The following is a 12,583-nucleotide window of genomic DNA, read 5'->3' as shown; positions in this document are numbered from 1 at the left end:
TAATTAACTCAGTTTGAGGGAGAATGTGCTAACCAAGTTTGCCAAGAAGACTTTGAAAACGACAAAACAGTACGAATCGGCAGTTGATTTCTGAAATACGTCACCGCCTATATTTGTGTAAAGTTCCAAATTTGATTTGTAATCACGAATTTATTCCTTAGTCGTCTCGTCTCGTCTCGTCCCGCAGACGTTTGTCGTGCTTGCGCTGTCATATGGACCACGACCCGAGCGGCAGCGAGCGGCAGTCGAGCAAAGTCGGGACAAGTCGGGACGGGGACAGGGATAGGAATGGCGCGAATGCACTGCAAACTACGCAGACACCTGGTGTGAGGCGAGGAAGCCCACATCGCTACCAGTGGGACCCTCCAGCACGACACTGCCACACCCCGCACAGGCCCTCCGCTGGACACCAGGGACACGATGCGCCCCCCGCTAGTGTCGAAGGCTGCACGCGCCCAACGAATGACAGGAGGTGCAACGGGCAACAGTGCGTCTCACACACGCGGCGGTGCGCCCGCTAATTCGGCCGTCGGTCTGCTGGGACGCCGGGCGCGCCCCCCGCGCCGTCTCGAGGAACTGGCTGTTGCAGAAGGAAGTGCTTTCGTCAAATGCGGCGGAAAACTAACATTTTGTGTGTTGGGAGAGAAGCCGAACGCGAATTCTGCCGTGCTCCTACATTGCACGAGTGCCAACGGCCATACCATGATGAATACACCGGTTCTCGTCCGATCCCCGAAGTTAAGCATCATTGGGCCCGGTTAGTACTTGGATGGGTGACCGCCTGGGAAACCCGGGTGCCGTTGGCTCCTTTCCTTTCTTTTTGGTTTTGTTATTATGTCGCTACCCCTGCCAGCCCAATTTTCAAACTACCTTTCTGTTGTGACAAAGATGCTTCCTTAACCCTTTTAAACTACTGTAGTGGTAAGAAAATGCAGTAATTAAGAAACTTAAAAGAAAAGGTGCTGTTGGCTCCTTTCCTTTCTTTTTGGTTTTGTTATTATGTCGCTACCCCTGCCAGCCCAATTTTCAAACTACCTTTCTGTTGTGACAAAGATGCTTCCTTAACCCTTTTAAACTACTGTAGTGGTAAGAAAATGCAGTAATTAAAAAACTTAAAAGAAAAGGTGCTGTTGGCTCCTTTCCTTTTTTTTGTTTTGTTATTATGTCGCTAGCCCTGCCAGCCCAATTTTCAAACTACCTTTCTGTTGTGACAAAGATGCTTCCTTAAGCCTTTTAAACTACTGTAAGGGTACGAAAATGCAGTAATTAACTCAGTTTGAGGGAGAATGTGCTAACCAAGTTGCCAAGAAGACTTTGAAAACGACAAAACAGTACGAATCGGCAGTTGATTTCTGAAATACGTCACCGCCTATATTTGTGTAAAGTTCCAAATTTGATTTGTAATCACGAATTTATTCCTTAGTCGTCTCGTCTCGTCTCGTCCCGCAGACGTTTGTCGTGCTTGCGCTGTCATATGGACCACGACCCGAGCGGCAGCGAGCGGCAGTCGAGCAAAGTCGGGACAAGTCGGGACGGGGACAGGGATAGGAATGGCGCGAATGCACTGCAAACTACGCAGACACCTGGTGTGAGGCGAGGAAGCCCACATCGCTACCAGTGGGACCCTCCAGCACGACACTGCCACACCCCGCACAGGCCCTCCGCTGGACACCAGGGACACGATGCGCCCCCCGCTAGTGTCGAAGGCTGCACGCGCCCAACGAATGACAGGAGGTGCAACGGGCAACAGTGCGTCTCACACACGCGGCGGTGCGCCGCTAATTCGGCCGTCGGTCTGCTGGGACGCCGGGCGCGCCCCCCGCGCCGTCCGCGAGGAACTGGCTGTTGCAGAAGGAAGTGCTTTCGTCAAATGCGGCGGAAAACTAACATTTTGTGTGTTGGGAGAGAAGCCGAACGCGAATTCCGCCGTGCTCCTACATTGCACGAGTGCCAACGGCCATACCATGATGAATACACCGGTTCTCGTCCGATCCCCGAAGTTAAGCATCATTGGGCCCGGTTAGTACTTGGATGGGTGACCGCCTGGGAAACCCGGGTGCCGTTGGCTCCTTTCCTTTCTTTTTGGTTTTGTTATTATGTCGCTACCCCTGCCAGCCCAATTTTCAAACTACCTTTCTGTTGTGACAAAGATGCTTCCTTAACCCTTTTAAACTACTGTAGTGGTAAGAAAATGCAGTAATTAAGAAACTTAAAAGAAAAGGTGCTGTTGGCTCCTTTCCTTTCTTTTTGGTTTTGTTATTATGTCGCTACCCCTGCCAGCCCAATTTTCAAACTACCTTTCTGTTGTGACAAAGATGCTTCCTTAACCCTTTTAAACTACTGTAGTGGTAAGAAAATGCAGTAATTAAAAAACTTAAAAGAAAAGGTGCTGTTGGGCTCCTTTCCTTTTTTTGTTTTGTTATTATGTCGCTAGCCCTGCCAGCCCAATTTTCAAACTACCTTTCTGTTGTGACAAAGATGCTTCCTTAAGCCTTTTAAACTACTGTAAGGGTACGAAAATGCAGTAATTAACTCAGTTTTGAGGGAGAATGTGCTAACCAAGTTTGCCAAGAAGACTTTGAAAACGACAAAACAGTACGAATCGGCAGTTGATTTCTGAAATACGTCACCGCCTATATTTGTGTAAAGTTCCAAATTTGATTTGTAATCACGAATTTATTCCTTAGTCGTCTCGTCTCGTCTCGTCCCGCAGACGTTTGTCGTGCTTGCGCTGTCATATGGACCACGACCCCGAGCGGCAGCGAGCGGCAGTCGAGCAAAGTCGGGACAAGTCGGGACGGGGACAGGGATAGGAATGGCGCGAATGCACTGCAAACTACGCAGACACCCTGGTGTGAGGCGAGGAAGCCCACATCGCTACCAGTGGGACCCTCCAGCACGACACTGCCACACCCCGCACAGGCCCTCCGCTGGACACCAGGGACACGATGCGCCCCCCGCTAGTGTCGAAGGCTGCACGCGCCCAACGAATGACAGGAGGTGCAACGGGCAACAGTGCGTCTCACACACGCGGCGGTGCGCCCGCTAATTCGGCCGTCGGTCTGCTGGGACGCCGGGCGCGCCCCCCGCGCCGTCCTCGAGGAACTGGCTGTTGCAGAAGGAAGTGCTTTCGTCAAATGCGGCGGAAAACTAACATTTTGTGTGTTGGGAGAGAAGCCGAACGCGAATTCTGCCGTGCTCCTACATTGCACGAGTGCCAACGGCCATACCATGATGAATACACCGGTTCTCGTCCGATCCCCGAAGTTAAGCATCATTGGGCCCGGTTAGTACTTGGATGGGTGACCGCCTGGGAAACCCGGGTGCCGTTGGCTCCTTTCCTTTCTTTTTGGTTTTGTTATTATGTCGCTACCCCTGCCAGCCCAATTTTCAAACTACCTTTCTGTTGTGACAAAGATGCTTCCTTAACCCTTTTAAACTACTGTAGTGGTAAGAAAATGCAGTAATTAAGAAACTTAAAAGAAAAGGTGCTGTTGGCTCCTTTCCTTTCTTTTTGGTTTTGTTATTATGTCGCTACCCCTGCCAGCCCAATTTTCAAACTACCTTTCTGTTGTGACAAAGATGCTTCCTTAACCCTTTTAAACTACTGTAGTGGTAAGAAAATGCAGTAATTAAAAAACTTAAAAGAAAAGGTGCTGTTGGCTCCTTTCCTTTTTTTGTTTTGTTATTATGTCGCTAGCCCTGCCAGCCCAATTTTCAAACTACCTTTCTGTTGTGACAAAGATGCTTCCTTAAGCCTTTTAAACTACTGTAAGGGTACGAAAATGCAGTAATTAACTCAGTTTGAGGGAGAATGTGCTAACCAAGTTTGCCAAGAAGACTTTGAAAACGACAAAACAGTACGAATCGGCAGTTGATTTCTGAAATACGTCACCGCCTATATTTGTGTAAAGTTCCAAATTTGATTTGTAATCACGAATTTATTCCTTAGTCGTCTCGTCTCGTCTCGTCCCGCAGACGTTTGTCGTGCTTGCGCTGTCATATGGACCACGACCCGAGCGGCAGCGAGCGGCAGTCGAGCAAAGTCGGGACAAGTCGGGACGGGGACAGGGATAGGAATGGCGCGAATGCACTGCAAACTACGCAGACACCTGGTGTGAGGCGAGGAAGCCCACATCGCTACCAGTGGCGCCCTCCAGCACGACACTGCCACACCCCGCACAGGCCCTCCGCTGGACACCAGGGACAAGATGCGTCCTCCGCGTGTGTCGAAGGCTGCACGCGCCCAACGAATGACAGGAGGTGCAACGAGCAACAGTGCGTCTCACACACGCGGCGGTGCGCCCGCTAATTCGGCCGTCGGTCTGCTGGGACGCCGGGCGCGCCCCCCGCGCCGTCCGCGAGGAACTGGCTGTTGCAGAAGGAAGTGCTTTCGTCAAATGCGGCGGAAAACTAACATTTTGTGTGTTGGGAGAGAAGCCGAACGCGAATTCCGCCGTGCTCCTACATTGCACGAGTGCCAACGGCCATACCATGATGAATACACCGGTTCTCGTCCGATCCCCGAAGTTAAGCATCATTGGGCCCGGTTAGTACTTGGATGGGTGACCGCCTGGGAAACCCGGGTGCCGTTGGCTCCTTTCCTTTCTTTTTGGTTTTGTTATTATGTCGCTACCCCTGCCAGCCCAATTTTCAAACTACCTTTCTGTTGTGACAAAGATGCTTCCTTAACCCTTTTAAACTACTGTAGTGGTAAGAAAATGCAGTAATTAAGAAACTTAAAAGAAAAGGTGCTGTTGGCTCCTTTCCTTTCTTTTTGGTTTTGTTATTATGTCGCTACCCCTGCCAGCCCAATTTTCAAACTACCTTTCTGTTGTGACAAAGATGCTTCCTTAACCCTTTTAAACTACTGTAGTGGTAAGAAAATGCAGTAATTAAAAAACTTAAAAGAAAAGGTGCTGTTGGCTCCTTTCCTTTTTTTGTTTTGTTATTATGTCGCTAGCCCTGCCAGCCCAATTTTCAAACTACCTTTCTGTTGTGACAAAGATGCTTCCTTAAGCCTTTTAAACTACTGTAAGGGTACGAAAATGCAGTAATTAACTCAGTTTGAGGGAGAATGTGCTAACCAAGTTTGCCAAGAAGACTTTGAAAACGACAAAACAGTACGAATCGGCAGTTGATTTCTGAAATACGTCACCGCCTATATTTGTGTAAAGTTCCAAATTTGATTTGTAATCACGAATTTATTCCTTAGTCGTCTCGTCTCGTCTCGTCCCGCAGACGTTTGTCGTGCTTGCGCTGTCATATGGACCACGACCCGAGCGGCAGCGAGCGGCAGTCGAGCAAAGTCGGGACAAGTCGGGACGGGGACAGGGATAGGAATGGCGCGAATGCACTGCAAACTACGCAGACACCTGGTGTGAGGCGAGGAAGCCCACATCGCTACCAGTGGGACCCTCCAGCACGACACTGCCACACCCCGCACAGGCCCTCCGCTGGACACCAGGGACACGATGCGCCCCCCGCTAGTGTCGAAGGCTGCACGCGCCCAACGAATGACAGGAGGTGCAACGGGCAACAGTGCGTCTCACACACGCGGCGGTGCGCCCGCTAATTCGGCCGTCGGTCTGCTGGGACGCCGGGCGCGCCCCCCGCGCCGTCCTCGAGGAACTGGCTGTTGCAGAAGGAAGTGCTTTCGTCAAATGCGGCGGAAAACTAACATTTTGTGTGTTGGGAGAGAAGCCGAACGCGAATTCTGCCGTGCTCCTACATTGCACGAGTGCCAACGGCCATACCATGATGAATACACCGGTTCTCGTCCGATCCCCGAAGTTAAGCATCATTGGGCCCGGTTAGTACTTGGATGGGTGACCGCCTGGGAAACCCGGGTGCCGTTGGCTCCTTTCCTTTCTTTTTGGTTTTGTTATTATGTCGCTACCCCTGCCAGCCCAATTTTCAAACTACCTTTCTGTTGTGACAAAGATGCTTCCTTAACCCTTTTAAACTACTGTAGTGGTAAGAAAATGCAGTAATTAAGAAACTTAAAAGAAAAGGTGCTGTTGGCTCCTTTCCTTTCTTTTTGGTTTTGTTATTATGTCGCTACCCCTGCCAGCCCAATTTTCAAACTACCTTTCTGTTGTGACAAAGATGCTTCCTTAACCCTTTTAAACTACTGTAGTGGTAAGAAAATGCAGTAATTAAAAAACTTAAAAGAAAAGGTGCTGTTGGCTCCTTTCCTTTTTTTGTTTTGTTATTATGTCGCTAGCCCTGCCAGCCCAATTTTCAAACTACCTTTCTGTTGTGACAAAGATGCTTCCTTAAGCCTTTTAAACTACTGTAAGGGTACGAAAATGCAGTAATTAACTCAGTTTGAGGGAGAATGTGCTAACCAAGTTTGCCAAGAAGACTTTGAAAACGACAAAACAGTACGAATCGGCAGTTGATTTCTGAAATACGTCACCGCCTATATTTGTGTAAAGTTCCAAATTTGATTTGTAATCACGAATTTATTCCTTAGTCGTCTCGTCTCGTCTCGTCCCGCAGACGTTTGTCGTGCTTGCGCTGTCATATGGACCACGACCCGAGCGGCAGCGAGCGGCAGTCGAGCAAAGTCGGGACAAGTCGGGACGGGGACAGGGATAGGAATGGCGCGAATGCACTGCAAACTACGCAGACACCTGGTGTGAGGCGAGGAAGCCCACATCGCTACCAGTGGGACCCTCCAGCACGACACTGCCACACCCCGCACAGGCCCTCCGCTGGACACCAGGGACACGATGCGCCCCCCGCTAGTGTCGAAGGCTGCACGCGCCCAACGAATGACAGGAGGTGCAACGGGCAACAGTGCGTCTCACACACGCGGCGGTGCGCCCGCTAATTCGGCCGTCGGTCTGCTGGGACGCCGGGCGCGCCCCCCGCGCCGTCCTCGAGGAACTGGCTGTTGCAGAAGGAAGTGCTTTCGTCAAATGCGGCGGAAAACTAACATTTTGTGTGTTGGGAGAGAAGCCGAACGCGAATTCTGCCGTGCTCCTACATTGCACGAGTGCCAACGGCCATACCATGATGAATACACCGGTTCTCGTCCGATCCCCGAAGTTAAGCATCATTGGGCCCGGTTAGTACTTGGATGGGTGACCGCCTGGGAAACCCGGGTGCCGTTGGCTCCTTTCCTTTCTTTTTGGTTTTGTTATTATGTCGCTACCCCTGCCAGCCCAATTTTCAAACTACCTTTCTGTTGTGACAAAGATGCTTCCTTAACCCTTTTAAACTACTGTAGTGGTAAGAAAATGCAGTAATTAAGAAACTTAAAAGAAAAGGTGCTGTTGGCTCCTTTCCTTTCTTTTTGGTTTTGTTATTATGTCGCTACCCCTGCCAGCCCAATTTTCAAACTACCTTTCTGTTGTGACAAAGATGCTTCCTTAACCCTTTTAAACTACTGTAGTGGTAAGAAAATGCAGTAATTAAAAAACTTAAAAGAAAAGGTGCTGTTGGCTCCTTTCCTTTTTTTGTTTTGTTATTATGTCGCTAGCCCTGCCAGCCCAATTTTCAAACTACCTTTCTGTTGTGACAAAGATGCTTCCTTAAGCCTTTTAAACTACTGTAAGGGTACGAAAATGCAGTAATTAACTCAGTTTGAGGGAGAATGTGCTAACCAAGTTTGCCAAGAAGACTTTGAAAACGACAAAACAGTACGAATCGGCAGTTGATTTCTGAAATACGTCACCGCCTATATTTGTGTAAAGTTCCAAATTTGATTTGTAATCACGAATTTATTCCTTAGTCGTCTCGTCTCGTCTCGTCCCGCAGACGTTTGTCGTGCTTGCGCTGTCATATGGACCACGACCCGAGCGGCAGCGAGCGGCAGTCGAGCAAAGTCGGGACAAGTCGGGACGGGGACAGGGATAGGAATGGCGCGAATGCACTGCAAACTACGCAGACACCTGGTGTGAGGCGAGGAAGCCCACATCGCTACCAGTGGCGCCCTCCAGCACGACACTGCCACACCCCGCACAGGCCCTCCGCTGGACACCAGGGACAAGATGCGTCCTCCGCGTGTGTCGAAGGCTGCACGCGCCCAACGAATGACAGGAGGTGCAACGAGCAACAGTGCGTCTCACACACGCGGCGGTGCGCCCGCTAATTCGGCCGTCGGTCTGCTGGGACGCCGGGCGCGCCCCCCGCGCCGTCCGCGAGGAACTGGCTGTTGCAGAAGGAAGTGCTTTCGTCAAATGCGGCGGAAAACTAACATTTTGTGTGTTGGGAGAGAAGCCGAACGCGAATTCCGCCGTGCTCCTACATTGCACGAGTGCCAACGGCCATACCATGATGAATACACCGGTTCTCGTCCGATCCCCGAAGTTAAGCATCATTGGGCCCGGTTAGTACTTGGATGGGTGACCGCCTGGGAAACCCGGGTGCCGTTGGCTCCTTTCCTTTCTTTTTGGTTTTGTTATTATGTCGCTACCCCTGCCAGCCCAATTTTCAAACTACCTTTCTGTTGTGACAAAGATGCTTCCTTAACCCTTTTAAACTACTGTAGTGGTAAGAAAATGCAGTAATTAAGAAACTTAAAAGAAAAGGTGCTGTTGGCTCCTTTCCTTTCTTTTTGGTTTTGTTATTATGTCGCTACCCCTGCCAGCCCAATTTTCAAACTACCTTTCTGTTGTGACAAAGATGCTTCCTTAACCCTTTTAAACTACTGTAGTGGTAAGAAAATGCAGTAATTAAAAAACTTAAAAGAAAAGGTGCTGTTGGCTCCTTTCCTTTTTTTGTTTTGTTATTATGTCGCTAGCCCTGCCAGCCCAATTTTCAAACTACCTTTCTGTTGTGACAAAGATGCTTCCTTAAGCCTTTTAAACTACTGTAAGGGTACGAAAATGCAGTAATTAACTCAGTTTGAGGGAGAATGTGCTAACCAAGTTTGCCAAGAAGACTTTGAAAACGACAAAACAGTACGAATCGGCAGTTGATTTCTGAAATACGTCACCGCCTATATTTGTGTAAAGTTCCAAATTTGATTTGTAATCACGAATTTATTCCTTAGTCGTCTCGTCTCGTCTCGTCCCGCAGACGTTTGTCGTGCTTGCGCTGTCATATGGACCACGACCCGAGCGGCAGCGAGCGGCAGTCGAGCAAAGTCGGGACAAGTCGGGACGGGGACAGGGATAGGAATGGCGCGAATGCACTGCAAACTACGCAGACACCTGGTGTGAGGCGAGGAAGCCCACATCGCTACCAGTGGGACCCTCCAGCACGACACTGCCACACCCCGCACAGGCCCTCCGCTGGACACCAGGGACACGATGCGCCCCCCGCTAGTGTCGAAGGCTGCACGCGCCCAACGAATGACAGGAGGTGCAACGGGCAACAGTGCGTCTCACACACGCGGCGGTGCGCCCGCTAATTCGGCCGTCGGTCTGCTGGGACGCCGGGCGCGCCCCCCGCGCCGTCCTCGAGGAACTGGCTGTTGCAGAAGGAAGTGCTTTCGTCAAATGCGGCGGAAAACTAACATTTTGTGTGTTGGGAGAGAAGCCGAACGCGAATTCTGCCGTGCTCCTACATTGCACGAGTGCCAACGGCCATACCATGATGAATACACCGGTTCTCGTCCGATCCCCGAAGTTAAGCATCATTGGGCCCGGTTAGTACTTGGATGGGTGACCGCCTGGGAAACCCGGGTGCCGTTGGCTCCTTTCCTTTCTTTTTGGTTTTGTTATTATGTCGCTACCCCTGCCAGCCCAATTTTCAAACTACCTTTCTGTTGTGACAAAGATGCTTCCTTAACCCTTTTAAACTACTGTAGTGGTAAGAAAATGCAGTAATTAAGAAACTTAAAAGAAAAGGTGCTGTTGGCTCCTTTCCTTTCTTTTTGGTTTTGTTATTATGTCGCTACCCCTGCCAGCCCAATTTTCAAACTACCTTTCTGTTGTGACAAAGATGCTTCCTTAACCCTTTTAAACTACTGTAGTGGTAAGAAAATGCAGTAATTAAAAAACTTAAAAGAAAAGGTGCTGTTGGCTCCTTTCCTTTTTTTGTTTTGTTATTATGTCGCTAGCCCTGCCAGCCCAATTTTCAAACTACCTTTCTGTTGTGACAAAGATGCTTCCTTAAGCCTTTTAAACTACTGTAAGGGTACGAAAATGCAGTAATTAACTCAGTTTGAGGGAGAATGTGCTAACCAAGTTTGCCAAGAAGACTTTGAAAACGACAAAACAGTACGAATCGGCAGTTGATTTCTGAAATACGTCACCGCCTATATTTGTGTAAAGTTCCAAATTTGATTTGTAATCACGAATTTATTCCTTAGTCGTCTCGTCTCGTCTCGTCCCGCAGACGTTTGTCGTGCTTGCGCTGTCATATGGACCACGACCCGAGCGGCAGCGAGCGGCAGTCGAGCAAAGTCGGGACAAGTCGGGACGGGGACAGGGATAGGAATGGCGCGAATGCACTGCAAACTACGCAGACACCTGGTGTGAGGCGAGGAAGCCCACATCGCTACCAGTGGCGCCCTCCAGCACGACACTGCCACACCCCGCACAGGCCCTCCGCTGGACACCAGGGACAAGATGCGTCCTCCGCGTGTGTCGAAGGCTGCACGCGCCCAACGAATGACAGGAGGTGCAACGAGCAACAGTGCGTCTCACACACGCGGCGGTGCGCCCGCTAATTCGGCCGTCGGTCTGCTGGGACGCCGGGCGCGCCCCCCGCGCCGTCCGCGAGGAACTGGCTGTTGCAGAAGGAAGTGCTTTCGTCAAATGCGGCGGAAAACTAACATTTTGTGTGTTGGGAGAGAAGCCGAACGCGAATTCCGCCGTGCTCCTACATTGCACGAGTGCCAACGGCCATACCATGATGAATACACCGGTTCTCGTCCGATCCCCGAAGTTAAGCATCATTGGGCCCGGTTAGTACTTGGATGGGTGACCGCCTGGGAAACCCGGGTGCCGTTGGCTCCTTTCCTTTCTTTTTGGTTTTGTTATTATGTCGCTACCCCTGCCAGCCCAATTTTCAAACTACCTTTCTGTTGTGACAAAGATGCTTCCTTAACCCTTTTAAACTACTGTAGTGGTAAGAAAATGCAGTAATTAAGAAACTTAAAAGAAAAGGTGCTGTTGGCTCCTTTCCTTTCTTTTTGGTTTTGTTATTATGTCGCTACCCCTGCCAGCCCAATTTTCAAACTACCTTTCTGTTGTGACAAAGATGCTTCCTTAACCCTTTTAAACTACTGTAGTGGTAAGAAAATGCAGTAATTAAAAAACTTAAAAGAAAAGGTGCTGTTGGCTCCTTTCCTTTTTTTGTTTTGTTATTATGTCGCTAGCCCTGCCAGCCCAATTTTCAAACTACCTTTCTGTTGTGACAAAGATGCTTCCTTAAGCCTTTTAAACTACTGTAAGGGTACGAAAATGCAGTAATTAACTCAGTTTGAGGGAGAATGTGCTAACCAAGTTTGCCAAGAAGACTTTGAAAACGACAAAACAGTACGAATCGGCAGTTGATTTCTGAAATACGTCACCGCCTATATTTGTGTAAAGTTCCAAATTTGATTTGTAATCACGAATTTATTCCTTAGTCGTCTCGTCTCGTCTCGTCCCGCAGACGTTTGTCGTGCTTGCGCTGTCATATGGACCACGACCCGAGCGGCAGCGAGCGGCAGTCGAGCAAAGTCGGGACAAGTCGGGACGGGGACAGGGATAGGAATGGCGCGAATGCACTGCAAACTACGCAGACACCTGGTGTGAGGCGAGGAAGCCCACATCGCTACCAGTGGGACCCTCCAGCACGACACTGCCACACCCCGCACAGGCCCTCCGCTGGACACCAGGGACACGATGCGCCCCCCGCTAGTGTCGAAGGCTGCACGCGCCCAACGAATGACAGGAGGTGCAACGGGCAACAGTGCGTCTCACACACGCGGCGGTGCGCCCGCTAATTCGGCCGTCGGTCTGCTGGGACGCCGGGCGCGCCCCCCGCGCCGTCCTCGAGGAACTGGCTGTTGCAGAAGGAAGTGCTTTCGTCAAATGCGGCGGAAAACTAACATTTTGTGTGTTGGGAGAGAAGCCGAACGCGAATTCTGCCGTGCTCCTACATTGCACGAGTGCCAACGGCCATACCATGATGAATACACCGGTTCTCGTCCGATCCCCGAAGTTAAGCATCATTGGGCCCGGTTAGTACTTGGATGGGTGACCGCCTGGGAAACCCGGGTGCCGTTGGCTCCTTTCCTTTCTTTTTGGTTTTGTTATTATGTCGCTACCCCTGCCAGCCCAATTTTCAAACTACCTTTCTGTTGTGACAAAGATGCTTCCTTAACCCTTTTAAACTACTGTAGTGGTAAGAAAATGCAGTAATTAAGAAACTTAAAAGAAAAGGTGCTGTTGGCTCCTTTCCTTTCTTTTTGGTTTTGTTATTATGTCGCTACCCCTGCCAGCCCAATTTTCAAACTACCTTTCTGTTGTGACAAAGATGCTTCCTTAACCCTTTTAAACTACTGTAGTGGTAAGAAAATGCAGTAATTAAAAAACTTAAAAGAAAAGGTGCTGTTGGCTCCTTTCCTTTTTTTGTTTTGTTATTATGTCGCTAGCCCTGCCAGCCCAATTTTCAAACTACCTTTCTGTTGTGACAA

At 49.8% G+C, this 12,583-nt stretch overlaps 10 non-coding genes across 10 annotated transcripts; all 10 read left to right on the top strand.

Annotated features, from left to right (window-relative positions):
* The first annotated feature begins 687 nt into the window (after positions 1-687).
* LOC126452247 (5S ribosomal RNA) lies at positions 688-806 on the top strand. Its single transcript, XR_007584576.1, has one exon. It is a non-coding gene; the product is annotated as a 5S ribosomal RNA (ribosomal RNA).
* Positions 807-1,949: 1,143 nt separating this feature from the next.
* On the top strand, positions 1,950-2,068 carry LOC126452246 (5S ribosomal RNA). Its single transcript, XR_007584575.1, has one exon. It is a non-coding gene; the product is annotated as a 5S ribosomal RNA (ribosomal RNA).
* A 1,148-nt stretch (positions 2,069-3,216) lies between these two features.
* On the top strand, positions 3,217-3,335 carry LOC126452244 (5S ribosomal RNA). The gene has a single exon (XR_007584574.1). It is a non-coding gene; the product is annotated as a 5S ribosomal RNA (ribosomal RNA).
* Positions 3,336-4,479: 1,144 nt separating this feature from the next.
* LOC126452243 (5S ribosomal RNA) lies at positions 4,480-4,598 on the top strand. Its single transcript, XR_007584573.1, has one exon. It is a non-coding gene; the product is annotated as a 5S ribosomal RNA (ribosomal RNA).
* Positions 4,599-5,742: 1,144 nt separating this feature from the next.
* Positions 5,743-5,861, top strand: LOC126452242 (5S ribosomal RNA). The gene has a single exon (XR_007584572.1). It is a non-coding gene; the product is annotated as a 5S ribosomal RNA (ribosomal RNA).
* A 1,144-nt stretch (positions 5,862-7,005) lies between these two features.
* On the top strand, positions 7,006-7,124 carry LOC126452241 (5S ribosomal RNA). The gene has a single exon (XR_007584571.1). It is a non-coding gene; the product is annotated as a 5S ribosomal RNA (ribosomal RNA).
* A 1,144-nt stretch (positions 7,125-8,268) lies between these two features.
* On the top strand, positions 8,269-8,387 carry LOC126452239 (5S ribosomal RNA). Its single transcript, XR_007584569.1, has one exon. It is a non-coding gene; the product is annotated as a 5S ribosomal RNA (ribosomal RNA).
* A 1,144-nt stretch (positions 8,388-9,531) lies between these two features.
* LOC126452238 (5S ribosomal RNA) lies at positions 9,532-9,650 on the top strand. Its single transcript, XR_007584568.1, has one exon. It is a non-coding gene; the product is annotated as a 5S ribosomal RNA (ribosomal RNA).
* Positions 9,651-10,794: 1,144 nt separating this feature from the next.
* On the top strand, positions 10,795-10,913 carry LOC126452237 (5S ribosomal RNA). The gene has a single exon (XR_007584567.1). It is a non-coding gene; the product is annotated as a 5S ribosomal RNA (ribosomal RNA).
* A 1,144-nt stretch (positions 10,914-12,057) lies between these two features.
* LOC126452236 (5S ribosomal RNA) lies at positions 12,058-12,176 on the top strand. The gene has a single exon (XR_007584566.1). It is a non-coding gene; the product is annotated as a 5S ribosomal RNA (ribosomal RNA).
* Positions 12,177-12,583: the final 407 nt, after the last annotated feature.

This window comes from Schistocerca serialis, unplaced genomic scaffold (genome assembly GCF_023864345.2).
Source record: "Schistocerca serialis cubense isolate TAMUIC-IGC-003099 unplaced genomic scaffold, iqSchSeri2.2 HiC_scaffold_835, whole genome shotgun sequence".
Classification (NCBI taxonomy): Eukaryota; Metazoa; Arthropoda; class Insecta; order Orthoptera; family Acrididae; genus Schistocerca; species Schistocerca serialis.
This window is presented reverse-complemented; position numbering and strand designations above follow the sequence as displayed.